This window comes from Saccopteryx bilineata, chromosome 1 (genome assembly GCF_036850765.1).
Source record: "Saccopteryx bilineata isolate mSacBil1 chromosome 1, mSacBil1_pri_phased_curated, whole genome shotgun sequence".
NCBI classification, from domain to species: Eukaryota; Metazoa; Chordata; class Mammalia; order Chiroptera; family Emballonuridae; genus Saccopteryx; species Saccopteryx bilineata.
This window is the reverse complement of record NC_089490.1, coordinates 97,159,917-97,183,338: the sequence shown is the minus strand read 5'-3', so window position 1 is coordinate 97,183,338 and position 23,422 is coordinate 97,159,917.

Below are 23,422 nucleotides of genomic sequence, written 5' to 3'. Positions count from 1 at the left end.
TGCTGCCTAGAAGCAACCACTCCACTGCATGTTTCATGATTGACTCATACGTCCATACTTTTTTCAAAGCAGTGGCCACCTCATCTCGCTGGACCAGGGGTTCTCAAACATTTTAAAGTCAGGGCGCATTTAAAATCCTACAAATAATTGTAGGCACACTAGATACAAACTTCTGAGAAATATATTTTAATAATTAAGTCAAATATTAAACAAAAAAATAGAAAGTCCATGTGTGCTTTTATGGTAATTAAATGAAATAAATACGACAAAATTAAATTTATTCTGACATTAAAAAATATTTTTATGTTACATTTTTTGAGTTATACTTTTTAGAATTCGTAAAAAAGAGGGGTTAAAAAAACAACAAAAAAGTTATCTTTTTATATATATAGATACTTTCTTAGTAAGATTTAGTAAATTCGGCAGGTCCCAGAGCAAATGTGTTAAGTTTTTTTCATTCTTGTGTTTATGAGAAACATGAACCTGATGTGTCCTAATGATTTCTTCAATATTTGGGCATATATTTGAAAGTCAAACTCTCATTTCCTCGTCAATACATTGAAGAATTCCTCTCTTTTTACTCTTAATTGTTTTGAGTGCAGAAAACCCCCACCATACATATCATCTTAACTTTATACCAAACAAAGGATAGAAGAAACTTGCCTCCAGTCTTTCTGGGGAACATGGGGGTAGTGTAAACAATCCAGCACCACAGCTTAACAGCCTTTTGCAACCTAATCAGGCAAGTGAGGTGGGGCGTTGGGCAGACTGTCATCTTACAGTCAATTCCCCACAATCTGTCCCCCCAAAATCTAAACTTCAAAAACCCTGTTGGTATTTTGGTCCCCAACAGGCACGTATTTCTCTAGAATAACATAGGGCACACTTGGAAATCTTCTAGGGTGCACCAGTGCGCCCTGGCACACACTTTGAGAACCTCTGCCCTAGACCTTGGCTTCAATGAGCATCCCATTCTAAGTAACCATAGGCAATCATTTAATCAGCTATTTCAATTCTACAAAGCACAGCTTGCCAAATTATTAGTACTTAATATTAGGTAGACTTTTATTGACTTTTTTTGTCTCAACTGGGCCCAGTTCCCCAGTTTCAGATTTCTGAATACCACTGTCTGGTACCAAATTCTGTATTACTTAGAGTTTTAATTACAAATAACAAACACAACTAAATTTATTACTTACACAACATCACATTTTTAGAAAGATATGGGCTGGCTTCATGGGTGTATGACTAGTGCAGTCACATCGAGCCCCATGTTCAGAGAGAGGCTTGGGGTCTAATGTTGTGCAGTCAACATCTTGAAATTCTTAATTTTATCTTTTGATGAGTGTTTCATAAGTGAAGTTTGATGGGACAGTGGGGCAGGTGCCATGGGCTTGGAGACTCGGCTCACATGTGTTAAATGAATGACCAGTGAATATATGCTGAGTGCTCGGTCCTCCAAACAAATTTGTATGTGGGCATCTGACAAACTGGTATAAACCTAACTTCTTTGTTTTCTTTTTTTTGTTGTTGTTCTTTTCTCCTACAGAGAATTCTCAGGTTTCTACCTTCCTGTATGTCTGTGTGTGCATAGGTGTGGGGGTGGGGTGGGGTGGGGGGGAGTCCAAGTTCCAAGTTGAACTGCAAGTTCTTGTTCTTCTGACAAGTCAGGCCATAGCCTGTAAAATATCCCTGTGAGGGGGACAGGAGAAGCATTTGGGGAAACAGTTAATTCTTCCGGACACTGAAGTCCAGTGTCTGAATTCAGTGCTTCCTAGCCTGGTAGGTGATATAGGTGACAATTTAGGGGAATACTTCTTACCACTTCACATTCATCAAGCCGAGCCAAGCTCAGGGATAGATCTTGCCTTCCTTATTATGGTTGGCTATTCAGCTTTTTTTTTTTTTTTTTTTTTTTTTTTGGCAAAGCTCAGTATCACTTCAGAGGTGATGTGTGGGGATATGACTAAATGTACTAACGCTAGGTTTCCTCAGAGTCACACATAGTCCATGCTTTTCCTGTAAACAGTAACTTTTTGTTAATATAAAGCTTAAATAACAATTCACCTCTGGCTACTAATGATTGCACAAAATATTTATAGTATATCAACTTTCACTAAATATAAGTAACCTAGTGACAGCTGAGTGTCTTTCTGACTAAACAGTATAACTTCTTATGTGGGTCAGAAACAGAGTAGCCTTCAGGAACAGTGTGAGCGGAAAGCTTGCTGTCCCAGAGCTCAGGAGCGAGCTTATCCCTCCGCAGGCTTTGGGGGCGCCTTGGAATACAGGAGGCTCCAGAGAGTGGGGCTGCTCTCCTTCTTCCTCCCCACCCGCAGGTGGCAAACACCCTTACTGGGGTACTCTCAGTAGCACCATCATTGTACTGCTCTTACCTGTTCCAAGAACCGAGAGTGTCTGTGCCTTCTTCTTTTCGCAGAGTTGGGCTGATCTCATTAACAAAGCAAAATCATTCTCAGACTGAGAGAGAGAGAGAGAGAGAGAGAGAGGAGAAGAGAGGGAGGGAATAAAATATACACAATAGGCTAACTCCCAGGGTCTAAACCCTGGAATGATATCCTTTTAATCCAAATTCATTTCGCTGGCAGCTGAGCTCTCATATTGCTGGCTCAGCCCCTCCTGATGTACATCAAAATATATGGTCTATCTACTCTGTTCGGATTTCTGAAGGTTTCTTCCTAGCTAATTCTGGCTCCCTGCCAGGTGCTAATTCTTAAAGAGACCCAACCCCCTTTGTCCTCTGAACACTTTAAAAATTGAACAATGAGAAAAATTTTTGAAAGAAAATGATAAAACTGGACTTGTTTATGAGGCAAGTTTCATAGATACCAGAAAAACTTTAATTGCGTCAATGAATTACTGTATTTTTCTCTTTTTATTAGATTTTTTTTTCTTTAAATGTCAAGTTTAAGAATGAAGGGAGCATCTCCCACATTTTTGCTTCCCAAGAATCTAGCAAAGTGCGTAAATAAATACACGCACACCTCCCCTCTGCTCCTTCCCTGACTTGCTGTCCAAGCCAGCCCCGCACCAGCCACTGGCACGAAGGAAGGAGGGAGCAGGCTTGTATTTGATGGGTGTCAGAAGTCCCCATTGTTGCTAAGCTTCTTGGGGAACTAAAGGGTTTGAAATTTGTTCTAAGTTGCCTTATCAATGTGGATCATCTTGTTAGATTTGTGGTCTTTTTCAGTTTTTAAAAGGTGTTTAGAAGAAAAGACAAGTGAGCTTTGGAATAAAGGTGAGGCAAAGATCTGCTGGCCTCTGTATTTGTCTGCTGGGGCTGCCATTACAAAATACCACAAGCTGCAAGGCGTAAGCAGCAGAATTTTATTTTCTCCCAGTTCTGGAGGCTAGAAGCTCCAGGACAAGGTGCTAGCTGACCAGGCACAGTGAGCACTGCCCTCCTGGCTGGTGGAGGGTAGACGCAATCCTACTGCAGAGGGATGCACCTTCAGGACCTCGTTTGAGCTTGATTACTTCCTCGGAGGCTGCATCTCCAAAGTCAGACGGAGTGGGGGTTAGAGCGCCAGCATTTGGATTTTAGGATGGGGACACAGACACTTTGTCCCTGATCCCCTTGGACTCCGGGCATTTTGGTGATGGGGATGACATGCTTCCAGGAAAGGAAAAAGCAGTAGGAGTATAGACATTGTCTAATTTGCAATTTTTGTCGGAAATAGCTTCTTTAGTCACTAATGCCCTTAGAAATTAAGTAAAGAATTAAAAAAAAACAACACGAAAAAACAAAGCAAAAGAAAAGGTGATTTATAAGATTTTAAGCCTAATGTCTGATTTTTTCCCCTGAGTGTCTTAGCTTCTTCGCGTGCCCTGTGAACGCAGAGCTCCCAGGATTGAGGCAGCCACTCCCACTCCTATTCCCTGAAGGGTTAAAGCCCGAGGTGTTGCTCCTGAGAGGCCTGCATGGGGAGGAACAGGAACTCGACTTCAGCAGGGGCCACCCGGCCACAGCTCAGGTCCTCGGCACCTCTAGGGGGAAGTGCCCTCTCTGGAGAGGCTGCTCTTGGGCAGTACCCTCCCCTCTGCTCCCCTGCTCCGGCCTCTCAACCTGAGTAATGACCCATGCCCTTCCCGCATCCCACCTGCTCTTTCTTCATTCTTTCTTCGCTGCTGGTCTTTAGAATAAAACGTGCTTTGCTCTCTCTTGAATCTGGGATCAAACTGTAGTTGATGCTCATTCTCAACACAACGCAATAGAAATTTATGCCAAAAGATTAACGCTGGCAAAAGAGCTAAAACCTGATTGACTTTCTGGCTTTTGTTCAAGGGTTACTAAAATTTTTGACAGTGAGAATTTCTTTTAAACATCAAAATATTTAAATAAGCCCACATAATGGTAGTTTTACTTTTATTTATTTCAGCAAGTACATTGTACTTACTGCTCATAAAATGTCATAGTAGCCTAGGGCTCTTGGTCCACTGGTAGGGAATTTCTGCTCTAGAGAAGTGATTTCTTTTTTGTGTGTGTGACAGAGACAGATAGAGACAGACAGATAAGGACAGACAGACAAGAAGGGAGAGAGATGAGAAGCATCATTTCTTCGTTGCGGTACCTTAGTTGTTCATTGATTGCTTTCTCATATGTGCCTTGACTGGGGGGCTACAGCAGACCGAGTGACCCCTTGCTCAAGCCAGCAATCTTGGGCTCAAGCTGGTGAGCCTTGTTCAAACCAGATGAGCCTGTGCTCAAGCCGGCAACTTTGGGGTTTTGAACCTGGGTCCTCTGTGTCCCAGTCCGTCACTCTATCCACTGTGCCACCGCCTGGTCAGGTTAGAGCAGTGATTTTCAAGGTTGGTCCCTGGACCAGCAGCCTCAACCTCACCAACCTTACCTGGGAACTTGTTAGAAATACAAGTGCTCAGATCCCACCCCAGACCCATCAAATCAGAAATTCAGTGTTATAGGAAGTCCTCCAGATGGTTTTGATGGAGGCTAACATTTTAGACCCTCTCTTTTAAAGGCATCCAGAATTAACTAATTCTTGTTGCTATAGGAAAAGTGCACTGACTTCTTCAATCTGATTATTTTAAATTCCACCAAGAACTATATCTTAGTTTTTAAAAACTCACTGTATTCTTGGTGCTTACTAGAGTTCCTGGAAAAAAGATATCAAAGATGCTTAACAAGTCTATGACGAAAGAAGGAGTGACTGGCTGAATGAGCTCTCACTATCGTCGGTGCTGGAGAGCGAAAGCGGGGAGTGAACAAGACAGTCTTCACCCTCAAGAAGCTCAGGATTCTCATGAAGTATATCTTGGTGATAACAAGGTCAAAACGGTTTGTGTGTGTCCAAAAATAGTTATTCAAACCATATTATAATTTCATTTGAGCATTAGATTTTTCTTGATAGTAGAATAAGCAGGAAAGGGACATTGAGAAAGTCATCTTGTCATCAAGTGAGTAAACTAGCCCTGGAGAAGTGAAGGGGTGTGCCCATGTGCACACAGCTAATTACAGTGTGATATCTCCTAACTCACCAACCCTCTTGAAGGCTTCCCAACCATATCCCCTACACCAGTGATCCCTAACCTTTTTTGGGCCATGGACTGGTTTAATGTCAGAAAATATTTTCATGAACCGGCTTTTAGGGCAGGACGGATAAATGTATCACATGACCGAGACAAGCATCAAGAGTGAGTCTTAGATGGATGTAACAGAGGGAATCTGGTCTTTTTTTTTTTTTTTTGTATTTTTCTGAAGCTGGAAACGGGGAGAGATAGTCAGACAGATTCCCGCATGCGCTCAACCAGGATTCACCCGGCACGCCCACCAGGGGCGATGCTCTGTCCCTCTGGGGCGTCGCTCTGTTGCAACCAGAGCCACTCTAGCGCCTGGGGCAGAGGCCAAGGAGCCATCCCCAGCACCCAGGCCATCTTTCGCTCCAATGGAGCCTCGGCTGCGGGAGGTGAAGAGAGAGACAGAGAGGGAGGAGAGGGGGAGGGGTGGAGAAGCAGATGGGTGCTTCTCCTGTGTGCCCTGGCGGGGAATCGAACCCGGGACTTCCGCACGCCAGGCCGACGCTCTACCACTGAGCCAACCGGCCAGGGCGGAATCTGGTCATTTTTAAAAAATAAAACATCGTTCAGACTTAAATATAAATAAAACAGAAATAATGTAAGCTATTCTTTCTCTGCGGACCAGTACCAAATGGCCCATGGACTGGTACCGGTCCGTGGCCCCAGAAGTTGGGGACCACTGTCCTATACCATTTCTTTAGTGAGCTCCATGAAAATATAGATTTCCATAGCAACCTCTACCTCTTTTCAAATGGAACAAATTGGTTCTATTTGTATCCAGTTAATTTCACTTCCAGCAAAGCAGCCTGATTTACACTAGGATGGTGAAGTCTAAAACGTTAAGTTGTTAGCAAAGCAAGCAAAGGAAGAGATGTTTGGGAGATACACATGCCAATGAGTTGGTTACATTCTGTTCTTGCTGACTTCTATGAGCAGTGGAATGGTTATAGCTAGGGGTGGGGGTGGGGAAGGAGACAGGAGAGCCAGAATACTAGACCTCAAATAGTGGATGGAAGGATTGCTTAGCTAAGCTTGCTTGCTGTTTACAACTTCAGCATCCTGCCTGGAAAGGGCTCTGAGGAGCTAGAACTGTATGTAATATCACTCAAATTTATGGGTGCCTCCAGCTAGAAATGTATGTACTGTCACTCAAGTTTATGGGTACTTCTGTTTTTAAAAATACCCAGTGAAGGTGACACTGTATTATTCTTGATGATCCAAACCAGTCTGCAATAACTCCATAGAAAGTGTTTTTTTGTGTCTCTCCTAACTCTATCTTGCTATGAGATAACCTTTCTATTCAGCTTCCATGGAAATTAAAACAGCTGGTGACAGGCCACCTTCTGAAGACATCTGTAAATACCTTTCGCCCCATCCTCAGTGGCTTTATCTTCTCCATAATGGAAAACCACACGGCCTTCTGATTTTCCTGTGATCTTTTACACTTCCCTGTACATTTCCTGCTAAAGATTCAACACGGTGAAGAAGTTTCCCAAATATTAATTTTGAAAGCTCCCAGTTTCTACTTAGTACTTCTCACAGTTTCTCTGGCCCTGAGCTCTGCTTTGATACGTGACTATGTTTCCTGGCAACTAGGTTTTACTGCTGCCCCTCCTTAGTTTACAGTGTTTAGTGATAGTTCACAGGCAGTTGGTCATCTTCCCTTTGTCACTCAACAGGGCTGGACCCTTTAGTACTTTGTAAGATAGTTGGGAATGAATAAGTTATTCTCCAAGTTCTACTGGTCTTCTGTGGATGTAGGGCCTGCCTTGTCACTACTATGCCTTTGTCCATGTTCTTGTCACTGGGTAGGCCTTCCTTTTCTTGTGCTAATCATAATCACACCTGTCCTTTGATATGGAGCTGAAGCCCTGCTTTCCTGGTCAAGATGCCATGTGCTATGGCCCTGAGACATCTCCGTGTCCTCTGAACACCTCATTATATTTTACCATTTATCATAGAATAATTCACTTTATTAGGTTGTTATTGTTCTACTTGTGATAGTCCAAGGCAAGGATGGGAACTAGGTTTCCTCTCTTGGGGTAACCCTGAATGATTGGCAAGGGTTGCTTGGAGTGCTGTGATGAAAATGACTCTGAGGCAGCATTCTAACCCGGTGAGTGTGTGGGTCACAACTGGTTTAGGACACCGGCCACAAGTACTCACAGACACAAGGCCAGAGTGTATACCAAAGCATTTGCCATCCTTGCTTTGGAGTCTTTCCAGCTAAATGATATGGAAGGTACCATACTATGTATCTTTTAGATCTTCCCATAGTTAGGAAGAGCAGGCACTCAATACATTCTTACTTACTGATTGTCTAGTTGATGTTTATATGTTTGTGACCATTGTCATTTAATGTCTTAAAAAAAAATAGGGCCAAGCAGAGTTGCAGCAAAGTGCTTTGCCAAATAATTCAGTCCCCATGTAGGAAAGCAGCTCTGTATGCAAGAGGGAAGGGGCTGGGTGGCAGATGCATCCATCTCACTAGCCTCTCCTGCGAGCTTATCTGACCCACCCATTGACTCCATAGTTCACTCTCCACATTTTTTCAATTTGTTTGTTATGTTTTTATTCCTTTGCCCAGATTCAAAGCCAAGTTGTTTTAAGTACAAGTTATCCAAATAAAATGCCGTAAGGCTGTGTATCAAATGCTCAAGTATCAATATCAAATGCTTAAATGCACCAATATAAACACAGCACGGTTAGACAATGTTCCCTGAACTGTCCATTTATATCATTACTTTGTTCCAACTTTCCCGCCTCTTCACTTGCTGCTTTCTTCTTCCCTTCTTCTCAATTGCTAAGAAGACCCCCCTCTTGTTCTCCTCTCCCTGAGCCACTCATTCCTACCTTCTTCCCTTTCAATATTACCATTGGTTCAGGAAAAATAATTATCAACACACAGTCCTGTTTCCAAACCCCTCTTCAGCATTTGAACAGACTTGAGCAGCAATCGAGGGTGAGGCAGAGCTGCCAAACCCAGCAAGATGGCAGGAGACAAGAGTTAACTGTTGGCCGACGTCCTCGAGTTAGTTAATGAGTCAATGTTACTTAGCTTATTCTGCGCACGCTTCTGGGTTGAGTATTTTGAGGGAAATGAAAGAAAACGAGAAGCTGACATCTACCTTCAGGAAAACTAACAGTCTAATTAAAGCCATAGGAGAGGCAGGCATAATTACTTTAAGAAGTGTTGCTATAGTTTCTGACAAATGTCAGCATAGCTTAAAGTTTAGGGATCAGGCTCTGCTGTGGAGTCACACACCACCTGCTTTCAAACCAACTGTGTGTGGCCCTGGCAAATTACTTAACCTTATGAAGCCTCAGTTATGAAATAGAAATAAAATTAGTGCCGACCTTATAGAGATGTTGTGAGAATTAGATGAGATCATGCAAGCAAAATACATTGTCATATATTGCTACATAGAAATACTCAACAAATACTATTATTAGTAGCTAACCAATTTTCATGTTAACCTAAATGACTTGCAGATCTTAGAGAGTCAGATATCACTGGTATTAGCAGCTAATGTTGATATTAGCCATCAAAATATATATGTAGTCATCCTGTCCCATGCTGGAAATTAACTACTAAATATGGCACCTGCTAACTGAAGCTTAACATCTATGTTAGGTTTAGTTCAGAATTGACTCAGAATGTACACTTTCATAAGGGACCCCAACATTTTTGAAAGTAGAGCTCAGATCAGGTACTTGGTCTTCATCATTTCTGTAGACCTCCTTTGTTCCTACTCTGATATATGATCTATTCTCTCATGGGTCCTTTAAATCAAGTTTCTGGGTGCCCAGATGAGAGGCTTTGTTCCTGCACCTGACCTGACGAAGTAGCTCAGCCAGGAACATGCTTGGACGGAATGTGTGCACTTGGATGACTGTACTTCCTTGGAGCAACAGAATTTGTAACTCTTTGTAACTCTCTTCCATTTATTTTTCTTTCTTCCTTTTCTTCATCTTTTTTTCTTTTTGGAATATAGGTGGTATCTCTGCATTTTTATGTAAATGGCAGTTGTGAAGCTGCCAAGTAACCCTCAAAACTCTTTCTCCTTGAAAGGATGCGCTACACCAAAGGGAAGGATGGAATTAGTCAGAATCCACAGAGCAATTAATGGCTGAATCCACCCGAATGAAATACTGCCTCGTAGGCAATCTACTCTATTCCAGCTCAGTTGGGGATGTCCAAAGAAGAAAGCTCACAGCAGCTTCCTTGGTTGACCACATCAAATCAAAAGCTAGTGCCAGTGTGTGTGTGTGTGTGTGTGTGTGTGTGTGTGTGACTGTGTGTGTGTGAGAAAGAGAATATGAACTTTTCATTTGCATATGTGTCATTGATTTTTCTCCAGTGGGAAAAAAAAAATGATGTGGAAAATCCCAGAATCAGGACACTGTGTCTTTATACCAGGAAAGAAAAGTCTAGATAAGTATCTGCCACCTGTAATGACTGGTCTAAATATCTACCTGGATAAAGACAAAGGGTCAGAAGGAATCTCACCAGGAGGTGGGGGACTCTCACTCTCTGCAGTGCCTTTGCATTTACCTCATGGAAGGAATCTGCTCACAGTACCCCTCGGAATTGCTGGAGTCCCCTCCCGTGAAGTCTTATCCCTCTCTCTAGACAGAAGAGGCTGTTTGAATGAGGAAAGATGCAAGAACACACATGCCACAAGAATGCAAGTCTTCCTTCAGGCAAATATCTCGGTAAACCCCAAGCAGCAGGCTCTGGAACTTGTTTTTTGCTGCTGAGGGACACACTACTCATCCCCAGACCCTGCTCCTCCCACCCACACTTTGCAAGTTGTCCCGCAGAATGGCGCCCATTCTGCTCTGGACTTGCCTGGCTCTGCAAAGCACCACATGGTTCCTTGATTTGGACAACAAAGCTTCTGACTCATTCCATCCCTGTGCATGTCTGTGTGCCCAGCATGCACGTGTGTGAACCAAGGAGGTGTATTTATGATTCACTGAAGTAACTGTGATGATGTTGTCACCAAGCCATATTGTCTCCCGTTTTCAACTCCCAATCTCTGTTGTGGAAAGAACATGTGATAAGGCTCTCTACCTATTTTGTACTTTACTTATTCCATCAATGGACCAGAACACAGAGCTTTGGCTTCTTGACTTTCCCAACCACACACCCGAGGCTCTCTGACGAGCAGCATTCAGGGAGGTTTCTTCCAATAATGGAGATCAAGTTACTGTAATCAATATCTAGCCTCACCTAGCATCTCAAAGCTATTATTAAAAAAATCTATTATAAGATCCTTACTTGTCCTCCCCTGGGTCACCTATCGTGGGAGGGACTCAACCAGAGCCAAGACCACAAACTTAGGTTTGTGACTTTTTAAATCACGAAGCAGCTTTTTGATGAATTTCATGACTGACTAAACATGACCGCTTTCCATTGTACCCCTGGCTTGTTAGATGTATGACTTTATAACAAGAACTGTTCAATGGGGTCCACTTAGCTGGACTTAGTGCTAGCCAGGGTAAGTACTAGCCAGATCAGACCCACATCTTGGTTGCCACGATCTAGGCAAAATCTAGCCCTTGTTTTCATTATTGTAAGTACAACCCAAAAAGTCAGCACAGGGGATGGCAGATCATTCCCAGAAATGTGTCAGTCAAATCTTTTATCTCACAGACTCCTCTGTGTTCACTGAGAAGAAAGGTTCCTGCCTTCCCCGCCCCTCCCCATTCCTCTACCCACACCAAAGAGCAGGGGCTGAAGGCTCTCCTCACTGCTCACATTTATTCAACAATTATAGTCTCCAGATAAATCTAAGGGGGTGGGGAGGGCAGATCATCCTTAGGCAAAAATCTCCAATTAAAAAAAAATCTATGATGATATCTCTAATTTTTATATCTTCAAAAAGAGGGTTGCAAGGAATTTAGATAGTCTTGTCTGAATAACAGAAGACCTGGCGGCGGAAAGAGTGTGGGACTGAATCACGATGTTTAAAATACCTTGACTACATCATGACTACAAAATACCTTGATTCTTGAATAATATTCCCTTTTTTTTAAAAAAAATAGTATGACTTGGGGCTGACCTTTAAGGAGTTTTGGGGATTGGCAGATTATGGAGCATATCCTATATTACAGTAGAAAGTTGTAGATTTTGTTTCTCTGTAAATTCTTTAAAGAAAATGAGTGAATCTTGACCTGGACCCAAGCTGGTTTGGGCTAAGTGAGTTGGTGGGGTTCCTATCGGCCCTGTGCATCTGATGTTTTCCACACTCACCTTGCTGGACAGGCAGGTAACCTGGCAGTTAGAGTAGAGGGCTGTGGGTGCTGTGGTAGTGTGTGCACATCAGAGGGACCTCAGCCAGTGTGAGGGTGCAGGGGAAATCCGGGGCACGGGTGGCACATGGGAGCACTCAGTGAGAGGCAGGGGAGAACATGGGGACGCACTGGGGCAGCCACAGATGTGCAGCTGGGAGGACTAGAGAGGCTTCTTCCTCAGGAATCTTCTTGTAGCCTCTTGCTTGCAGGGAAGAGAAGGTAATGGAGAGAGAGGAGGCTGGAGGGGAGCAGGTCCTACTGGTGCAGGCCTGGGAGGCATGTGCCCTGAAGCCTCTCGCTTCACTCATGAGGCAGTGGGGAACTCCTGAAGAGCAAACCCAGAGAAAGTTGGACCTGCTTACAACCCCACACTCAGCAGGAATTTGGATCACTCTACCTACCTGGTTAGAACCTAGGAGCTGGGGTGGGATGCGGGTGGGGTAATTTTATTATACAACACAGAACACTTACTTAAAAGTCTTCTTAAGACTCTCCTTCCCCCTTGCCCTGTCCGATGGCTCAGTTGGTTAGCATCGTTCAGAAGTGCAGAGGCTGCCGTTCCGATCCCGGTTGTGGCACACACAGGAACAGATCAATGTTCCTCTCTCTCTTTCTCTTCCTTCCTCTGTCTCTAAAATCAAAAAAATAAACATAAAAAAAGCACCTCTCCTTTCCCAATGCTTATTCTTCTGGAAGGGATCGGGCCAGGGAAGGGGTGAATACTTGCAATGTTACCATTTTAACCTGTTGCAGAAAAGTGTTAAGCAGAAGATGAGATTTACATTACAGGTCACTCTGATGTCAGTGCAGAAGGGGGTGAGGGAGCTGTTGGAAATCATTGGTGAGGAATTAGGAAGACAGAGAGTATGGTTGTTATGGTGAGCTCTCTCAGGTAATGACAGCAGAAAAGGCTATTTTCCCATGTGACAGATGGTGCTATTGAGGCCCAGGGAAGGTGATACTTGGCCAACCCTTTCTCCTCCTGTGTTGACCCCATACTAGAGGGCAGAGAGGGGAGCAGGGAGATGGAAACTCATTTTCTGAAGTATCCCAGGGCATCCTTTGCATTGAATAAAGAAAGAGTTTCTTTTCAAAAACCCAAAAGAAGCATTTTTTTCTTCTTTAGATTCTGCCATCTGAGTTAACCCCTAAAAAGATTTTAGCAGGTTCTCCCCACAGCTTTGGGCAAGCGTCAGAGGCTGAAGGCACTGGCCACTAGAGGGGGCACTGCCTCCACTCTGCGTGGGTCTTGTGTGGGAAGGGTGTCCCTAGGTGAAATACAAGGCGAGTTGGCTACTCTACCAAAGGCTTTCTCAACAAGGTATCACAGAGGTTGTATCTATGGCCAGGGATGGGATGAGGAAGTGGGAAAGAGAGACAGCAAACTTCCAGATTCCTCTGGAAGACTCAAGGGAAGGCTGTGTGCTTGTCAGCAATTATCTAGAATCTCCAGAGTGTAGGTTTCAGGCAGGGAAACCTGGAGAAGAACACGTGGTTGCTCTTTTTAATGGACCTTTCCAGAATATGTGCACGTAGATCAGAGATGATGTACAGCCAGCTCTGTAGGACAGCTCCCTGTGTCCCAACCAGGACTTCTGGTTACCTACCCCAACCTGGTCAGAACCTGGGAGCTGGGGGGAGAGGCCTGAGCGTCTGCGGGGAGAGCACGTGAGCAGAGATCTAGCTAAGGCCTGTAAGGGGAGGGGCGAAATTAGGATGGATCTAAGCTGGGGCTCCATTGGCAGGCGCAGTGGGCTCTGTGGGGTCACGAGGGTGGAGGGAGGATAAGCAGTATTCTGGATGGTGCGTACCAGAGGTGGATTTAACGGAGGGCACACCGGGCGCACACCCAGGGCCCTGACTTCTGAAGGGCTCTGCAAAACCCCAGCTTCACACTTAGTTCTAATGTAGAGGCCCAATATTTTCCTCTGCGCCTGGGACGTCAACCGACCTTAATCCGCCTCTGGTCCCTACTACTTGGCCTCATTTCTTATTCTGATTAACTACAGCTTGCTGGCCTCAGGTCACCAGGAAGCAAAAGCAGCCCTGTTATTCCTGAGACTATTTCTAAGTAATATCTCAATTATGAAATGAGAAGGGACAAACTTGTGACTCACTTTCACTGAAAACTATTCTCACTTCAATCATCCCTACATTTGGTTAGGGGAAATATGGGGGGGGGCATAAACACTAGAGACCCCATTACGCCTCAGCTCTGCAACCCCCTGATAATGCATGCAGCATTTTCCAGGGCTCAGGACAGGGCTACTTAGTGGGACCCCCTGCAGACAGCCACGGTGTCTAAAGCGTCCAGCAGTCCGCCTGCTGCATTACAGAGGCAGCGAGACTGCTTTTGTCTACCAGCGGGAAATAGCCCTTCTTGTTGACAGACCCGTCATGCCCGTGATGAATTGCGTTTCTATGAAGGTGCCGCAGTTGTGGTTTACATTTCTACCCAAAGGTTCATCCCCAGGTCTCCTGGCACTTTAGAAAATGAACTGCTATAATTCCACTCTGATCAAACAGCCTTCCACCACCATTCCGGGTTCACTCTGATATGACTGCTGGCTTATCACTGAATCGGCCAGCCTCCATGGCCCTCCCCCCAGCAGCAAGGGAGGAGTCCCTGGCTGGCTGTGTCTCCAAGCAGGAAGGTGGATGCCTGGTTGCTCTGGGGAAAATCGCAAGCCCCAGTGAGTGTGGGTGAACGGTTGTGCCGCCTGCTGCCACAGAGGGCTCACATGCATTGGCTAGAGTTCCTCATGGATTTGCATTTCCTTGTTGAGTGCTTAAACTTAATGCTATTTATTTTAGCTTTCATGACCAATATATCTGATTTTGGGGAATAGTTTTCTCTGGCTCTCCCAAACTTATCGGATCATTCCCCCTGCTCTGAAAGTACAATAGAAAAATATGGTTTCTGTGATTGTGGGAGAATCATAACTTATTACTTTTTATAAATTCAATTTTATAATTGTACATACGGTGTTTCTGGTTATCCACTGCTGTGCAAAAAACTCCTCTAAAACATAGTGGATTTAAAACAATAACCAGTTTGTATAACTGTGGGTCAAGAATTAGGGCAGGGCTTAGCTGGAGTTGTTCTGCTCTGTGGGGCACCAGCTGGGGTCACTTAGTGGTACTCAGCTAGCCGCTGGCCTGGAGCAGCCAACTTCACTTACATACCTGGTTCCTTGGTGCAGACCTCTGTGATCACTGCCCCCCCCTGCCCCCAGTTCCTGTGTATTTCAGGGCATCTCCATGTGATCTTTCTATCAATAGAGCTGGACCATTCACATGGTGGCCCAGGTCCCAGAGACCAAAGCAAAGCTGCCAGTCCTCGTGGTCGGTTGTGTCCACCATACTCTATTGGTTAAAGTAATCACAGGCCATACAGATTCAAGGGGAGGGAACACTGATGCCATCACTCAGGAGGAGGCATATTGCATACTTGGCAGCCATCTTTAATCTGCCACCAGAGTCAATTTACCAATAGAAATAATTTATCTCCAGGTCCAAGGGGGATTTGTCTTGCTCCAAGCACACTCCTACAGAAACCTTATGTGTTCAATCCTTCAGAACAACTGCAGGGCCAATACATTAGGCATTATTTTTGAAGCCATTTGAGGAAGCTTGTGTATACAGTGATCAGAGTATAAACAAAACAGAACAGCCCTGCTCTTAATATGCATCAGAAATGAGAGTAACACTCCTGTCCTTTCCCCTCTCTGGGTTATTTAGATAACCTTACCTCAGTTAGTCCTATCAAGTCATAAATTGGGTTTGATAATGATAAATATTTGCTTTATATACCCTGTGTATAGGGTCCCTGTTTGGAGAATTCCAGATAGTCTGGCCACACATCCATAGGGGCAGTTTTTTCAAAGAGGGGTTTCTCTGATGTTCCTGTCATTCGCTCGGCAGATGTTGACTGAGCACTCACTGTCTGACGCTTATGGCATGGGATTTTCCTTACACAGCTGACTGTGATGTTTCACAGGCTCATCTTCATCTACCTCAGGGCCTGGGCCTTTGGGTCACTGTAGGTGGGCCCAGGAAATTGGTACAGGGTTGGAACATTCTATGGCAGAGCCCTAGGACCTAGACTTTAGGAACTGCTCTGTAAAAATGTGAGTTTCAACAGCTGAACTACTCTGGCAGATGGGTGGAGGAGAGCCTGTCTCATAATCCAAATACCAGAAAGTACTACTTTCTAGACCAGGTGCACCTAGAGAAAGTTTCTGACAGGTGTACCTGGTTGCCACGGGAATGTAGAAGGCCCTTCTCCATAGGCCTGGGAGTGTCTCGCTGCAGCCATTTGGGCTGGTTTCAAGGCTCCTGGGTGTCCTTGGCAATTTCCCTCTGAGTACTTCCAAAGTTCTCTGACAAGGCTAAAAATGCCCCATCCAACCAAAGATTGTTGCACATTATTTAAATCCAATGCAAATGCATGGTCTGCTCAGAGCCCTGGCAGCTTTCAATTTTTATATTTTCAGAATGGTAAGGCCTGCCATCAGTTCATTTGAAGTTCAGTCCAAGATGTGCCTGTCCCTGACATTTGTTCATTCTTTATGCAGGTAACATTTTGAAGAATTTAAAAAGAAGTCATCTTTGTACTCCATTCCCTACTACCCTCCAAAACAATTTTAAAAAAATACTTCAGACATTTGTTGCATGCATAATAGCTGGAACATGACCGATTTATTTTTCCTACCGCCTGAGGTTTCCAACTTGGATTCTCTCTTTCTTTACTGATGTTTCAGTGGTAAGAACTGCCTGTTTGACCTCAGAGATTAGGCTCCTAAAAGCACAAGAAGATTCCATCAGATGGTTGAGCCTGGTCTGGTTGTTGTTGGGGTCGAGCCCAACTGAGGGCAAAGGAGAGAGTAGTGCAGTTGGAGAGAAGGCTCTTCCCTTTGCCTTCGTTTCCTCCTTTAGGAGTGAAGTATGTCTGAGCCCATTCATTCAGATGCTGAGCTTAGAGCTGACAGAAGCCCCACCTTTTTTGCACCTTAGATCTGGGGGGAAGGGAGGCTGCTGGAAAGACAGAACCATAGGACCGGAACCAGAAAGAGATGAACCCAAGATGGTTCTGCGTGGGTGGTACGCCTTCTACACAGGCTGAAGGTACCTCTCAAATTCAGCCCAACCTCTGCGTGTGTGCATGAAAAGAGCATATAAATACATATCTTCACAAACACACTCTTCCTGTATGTACATATGTGTGTGTATATATATATATATGTATGTGTATGTGTATATACATAATACTCTGTGCACACTATACACAATTATACATTTTCTACATCATGGCTTGTTCAAAGAGGAGGAAAGGAGAGGAGGATAAGGGGAATAGAAGGAGAAGTGGGAAAGGAAAGGAAAAGAAGGTAAGGAAAGAAGGGTCTAGAGCAGTGCTGGTCAACCTGGTCCCTACCACCCACTAGGGGGCATTCCAGCTTTCATGGTGGGTGGTAGCGGAGCAACCAAAGTATAAATAAAAGATAGATTTAATTATAGTAAGTTGTTTTATAAAGATTTATTCTGCCAAACTTAGCGAAAATTCGACATAAAGTACTTGATAAATAATTATTATTTTTTTATTTTTATTTTATTTATTCATTTTTAGAGAGGAGAGAGAGAGGGAGAGAGAGGAGAGAGAAACAGAGAGAGAAGGGGGGAGGAGTTGGAAGCATCAACTCCCACATGTGCCTTGACCAGGCAAGCCCAGGGTTTCGAACCAGCGACCTCAGCATTTCCAGGTCAACGCTTTATCCACTGTGCCACCACAGGTCAGGCCGATAAATAATTATTATTATATGCTTTAACTTGCTGTAACTCTGCTTTATACATTTTATAAAGTAAAGTTACTTCCCTACTTCATACATTACCATTACTGTGGAACCGGTGGGTGGTTGGAAAATTTTACTACTAACAGAGATACAAAAGTGGGTGGTAGGTATAAAAAGGTTGACTACCCCTGGTTTAGAGGATGTGGAAGCCTGGTAATTATTCCTCCGAAGCTTCAAAGTCTACGCTTTCTTCCTGGGCACATGTCCATCACACAAGAAGCTACAACTCTCTGTAGTTTCCTGGCAGTCAGGCAGGGCCTTGTGACTGAATTTTGACTAATGAAACGTGAGTGGAATTAATGTGTGGAACTCCTGCTTCCCCTGCCTAAACTGCAGCTGCCGCCCCTGGACCTCTTCTCCCGCCCCGCGTTCTGGAGCACTGAGCAAGGGGCGGCTCAGCTTTGTCCACACGGGGTCCACAGAGGGGAAGGAACCTGCTCCCGCACTGAGCTTGTGCAGCCAGAGCGCTGCCTGGCTGGCAGAGACTGGTCCTAGACCGCTACAGTCCTGCCACGGTAGTGTCCCTCTGTTGTAGCACATAGAGCCACGGGTAGTCTGTGAAGAAGGAAAGAGTGAGTGAAATACTGAACAACCATGGAAAGAAAGGATGGCACTAAAAACCTCATGACTGAAGGGAGGGATCAGCTTCTGGGAGGATACCGGGGAAATGGTAATATTTTCACAAAACCTCTCTCAGGCCTCCCTAACAAACTTGCCATCGCCGATAACATTTTTAGGTGAAATGATGACAAGGGCTTCAGTGTTTACCTGAGCATCCCCAAAGGGTAAGGAGCAAGCAGTGGTTTAATCAGTCAATCGGAATGATTCTCCCATGGATTAGGGGTTTACAAGGCGATGATCATCCATTTCTGAGTGTGATCGAGACAGGTCGAACGACCACATCTCGCAGACGTTGGAAAGGGCATTCATTCCTATGCTGACTGGGCATTTACACTGGATAACTTCTAAGGTCTCATCCAACATTAACAGTCTCCAGAAAAGGTCTAAGTCAGAAAAACTGAGTCGCTTTTTAAGTGCTATGTGCACTTTTTGCCTTTTACCTCGCTCTTTACTTGAACAGCAGATTTTAAACGCTATTTGCTCTTATATTTCTCTTTGAAAAATCCCCATTAACTGGCTTCAGCTTCCCCTCTGCTTGCAGAAATCATCAGCTCACCATGAGTTAGTCTTTTTCCTATGCACTATAGCAAAATACTACTTCCTGGCTTGGCATTCACTGGGAACCTCAGGTATGTCACGTGACAGGGCCAGGCTAGCTGGCTGTCTGTGCAGTGTGATTTTAGACTTGTCGGGAGGTCCCCATTCATGAAAATATCTCTGTCATGGATATATCCACAGATGTCTGAAATTCAGTTACTTGTGTTCATTCCTTGGTATTGCCCGTAGTCCTTTCTGAACAGTTTCTTTCTAAAAATGCAACCATCTATTGACAGGTAACAAATTAAATGCGTCTATATGAAACGCAGGGAAAGGGGAAATATTGACAGAGGAAGTTGGCACACACACACAAAATCTACTTTATTCATGGCTCTTGATCACACGGCCCTCATGTGTCTGCTGCTAATATGCAAGAGAAACACAAGGTGGCCCCTCTGTGGTCTTTATTCTCCTCGCTCTATGCCTTCCAAGTAAATTCATATTCCAGACCCTTACATGAGAGAGCTGATGGTAGCATGCAGCCAGGAGAGCCAGCTGGCTACTTGGCTTGGCCAGACCTCCATCTCTCTGCCCAGAGCAGTCCTGGGCCCTGAGATCCTACAAATAATCTTGTACCTCTCAGTGTTCGACCAGTTGGCCAGGTCAGCACTCTTGGTTCCTTTTGTGCACAGGTCATCTGAGGAGAAAGGGGACTCAGGACAGGTAGTTTTACTGGGTGGAAGGGAAGCGTTAAGCTGAGAGTGAAACAAGGTGCAGGCAAGGATAAGAGCCTGGATAGCTCACAGTGGTGAAGGTCACCGGATGTTCAGCGGAGAATGGGAAAGGGAGGCTGTGTGGGGAATAGAAGAGGATAAAGACAGAAAGCCAACCTCTGCACGCTGTCACAGTGCCATGTGCCTCAAAGCAGAGAACAGGATTCAAAGTAAGAAAATATTTATACATATTTTTTTTGGACACTTGACTTTCTGCCAGGATATTTCTGAGTCTTTAAAGCTCAAGGTTTCCTGATATTAGAGGGAAATTTGGTTTTATTCTCAGCCTTCCAAGATAATATGAGACCTTGGTTTTATAGAATGTCAGCTTCCTTGAGCAGAGACAGAGGCATGGTGTAGCTTCCTGAGGAAAGGCAGTGCAACTCGCCTAGAGAAGGGGAGAGAGGAGACGAGGAATCAGAGCAGAACCCTGCACCCAAAAGGAAAGAAAACGAGGCTGAAGATGTCTTAGTATCCGGGCCGACACGGTGGAAAGGGCAACCCCTATAATAGTTTGCCTTAAGGATTATCACACAGATACGGGCCTTCTATTGGAAAAGCTACGTTAATGCTTGGATTAGATTCTGAAACTTGGATCACTGGAGTGGGCTCATGATTGGGAAGGTTACTGTAGTATAGAAGTCTGGCAGCATATTCTGCCTTATAATTTTTACATACCCACTTAAACTTATCATCCATTGGACTGTGAACTCTGATGGAGGAGTGGGAGCGCACATCTACTTACCGTGTCCTTAGGGCCTTGCTCAATATCCGGAGAATAGTGCTTACGGCAGTGTGAATGACACTCACCAGGCATTAGCTTTTAGCTCCCGTGTTTCCCAGCCTCCTTGCTGTTAGTGGTGCCATGTGACTAATCTGATCAGTGAGCTGGGGAGCAGAAGTGATGTGTGCCACTCTGGATTGAGGCATAGGAGAACCGGTGTGTGACCCCTCCTGTCTCTTCCATGGCAAACAAGAAGGCCATGTGCTCCAGAGGGTGAAGCTATTAGTTGGTGGAATCTTTCTCTGATAATGTGGAGTATTCCCCCTGTCCCCACTAACCCATGTTAGAGATGTTGCTTAAATGGCCAACTTTTGCTGTTTTAAACTCTTGAGATTTTGAAACAATTCAAATTAAAATTTTTAAAATTTATTGATTGATTTTTTACAGGGAGAGAGAGAGAGAGAGAGAGAGAAAGATCAATTTGTTCTATTATACTTATTTATGCATATGTACTCTGACGGGGAATTGAACCTGCAACCATGGCATATCGTGATGATGCTGTAACCAACTGAGCTACCCGGCCAGTGGGAGATTTTGAAACAATTTGTTTCTGCAGCTTAACCTAACTGATCCTGACTGACAGAGTAAGCAGCAAGTTTTGTTTAAGAATGGATGAATGAATGATGAATGAATGAATGAAATGGCTAAACTGAACAACAATAGTAGCACTACTGATAGAATTTCCTATATGGATTAGCCTCTTCATTGCCTATTGCTTATTTGTTTTTCCTGTCAAGGTCTTAGTTTTTTGAGTTTGTGCCTATTGGCAGTTAACACACTTCTGTCTTCCCTAACTATACCATACTATTCTATACCACTACACTACACTACACTTACTACACTTCACTACACTATGTTGGATGCAATAAGTTACATCCGCCTATATTGAGCGTTTGCCATGTTTCAGGCACTGTACTAGAATTGGGCATACATAATGGGGTGAAACATGCCCTTGGAGGATTTTCATTCTAGTGGGGGAGGTAGAGACACAGACAACTGCATAGCAATAAGTACTGTGACGAATGTCAAGACCAGACAGTTGCTGCTACCAACAGCAGAGAGAAGGAACATCCAATTTGGGTTGGGAGTGCCCATCCAAAGAAATTGTATGTGCCAAGCTGCAGACGAGGCATGTTAAAGGTGACTAGAAGGGCGAGCTGAGGCCAGATCCTGAGGGTCTGCTGTGCCTCGTGGAGGAGTTTGACCTGCACCAGGTAGATAAGGGGTGAGGTATGTTGAGGACATGGTGTCCCCACTAGGCCAAGACTTGTGCTGTAAAGCCATTTGACATCCTTGTATAGGGGACAGAGATAACACATTTGAATCCTAGCATTTGACATGATAAACTCACACTGATGGGGGTGTGGGGGATGGATTGAGGGACAGAGAGCCGAGGCAGCTGCCCGTCAGCAGGCTGTTGTATGTCCCAGGCTAGTGACAACGGACTGCCCCTGGACCCAGCCACCTGGGATTGCGTGCCAGCAGAGGGTGACTTGGAACCTGCTATTCCCAGCAGAGAAATCTTTTCACAGCCATCTCCCCTGACAGCCACTCTGACTGAGCATGATCAGAGCCAGTACTGTGCTGGCTTCTCATCTCCAGTCCCCACACTCGGCAGAGCTTCTAGGCTCTCTGCGTAAGGCTGGCAGGGGTCTTTACTGGGGCCTCAATGACCCCAAGACCTCTAGGCTGCCTGCTTCATACCAGACATTTGAAGAAACTCTTAATATATTCTGGTATTTCCTAAACTCCTTTTCTTTTTTCTCTGCTTCTGTCCTCCATGCTCAGAGAAAACATGCAACCATCTTCATAGAGGGCAAATTGCATTACTGATTAAGTATTGATTTTTAAGGGGGCAAGTCTTTTACAAAGGTTTTGAAACCTATGCCCACAGGAAAACTGAGTGTAGTATTTTTTTGTTTATTTTATATCTGCGAAAAAGTGACTTCTTAGTACAAATTGGGCTACTTTCCATCTTTTCTCTATTTTTACTGCATAGTGAATATGAAAATAAATTCCAGATGGATTAAATAATTAAGTCATTGCATTCCTCAGATAAACCCACTAAGCTGGATTCTTCTTGTAACTGACTCCACCCCCAAATTAGAGTCTCGAGAGGACCAGAGGACTCTCTCTCATGGAACCAGGGCGTTTTGGGGTGCGTGCATGTTTAGAAGACAGCAGAGGTATGAAAGAGTGTCCTAGACTGGAGCAGGGCTTCAGCGGGTATTCAGGGGGCAGGAAGTAACATTCAAGGAGAGAACACAAACCAAACCTCTCTGTGTGTGTGCACACGTGTGCCTGTCTGGTGGGGCTCAGAGGCGCTGGGCGCGGGGTTTCCCTGCTTCACGAATTTGCCTGTGGGAGGTAACTCTGGGGAAACGCCTAGAGGAGAAAAAACCCCATTCACCCCATCCCTCTGGTCAGCCTGGGCCTAGAAAGGGTCTGAGACATGTTCCTTCTCCTCTCCTAAGACAGGAAACGTGACCGCTTCCAGAGTTCCGTTTGGCGGATCCCCTCTTTTCCCAGCATGGAGCACAGGCCGCCTTGCTCTGTTCTCCAGCCATTGTCACAGGGAGACACAGATCAAGCCCTTTGGAGAGGAGGGCTCGGGGCCAAGGCATTTACGCCCCCCAGAGCTTCCTTCTGTCACCCCTCCTGCTTTGCACGGCAACAACTCCACTCAGTGCCTGCTGCCCCTGGGCACGGCCTCCCACATTTGACATTGGGGGGCTCCACGCGTCAGTTTGCAGGAAGGCTTGAGGCCGGCAGCCCACGGTGGCGGGGGGATGCTGATGCTGCAGGTTGGAGAAGTGCAGGAGGTGGGGTATGATTTGCAGTCTCTACCAGAAGCCCAGTCAGCAGGTCTGTAACTCTGCCAACAGCCGCCGTATGCAGGGACCAGCAGAGAGGCGGAAGGTGGATTGGGGGGATGGAGGGGGAAGCTGACAAATGACCACCACGGACACCGGTGAGCTGTCCACACTTTACAAAACACTTCC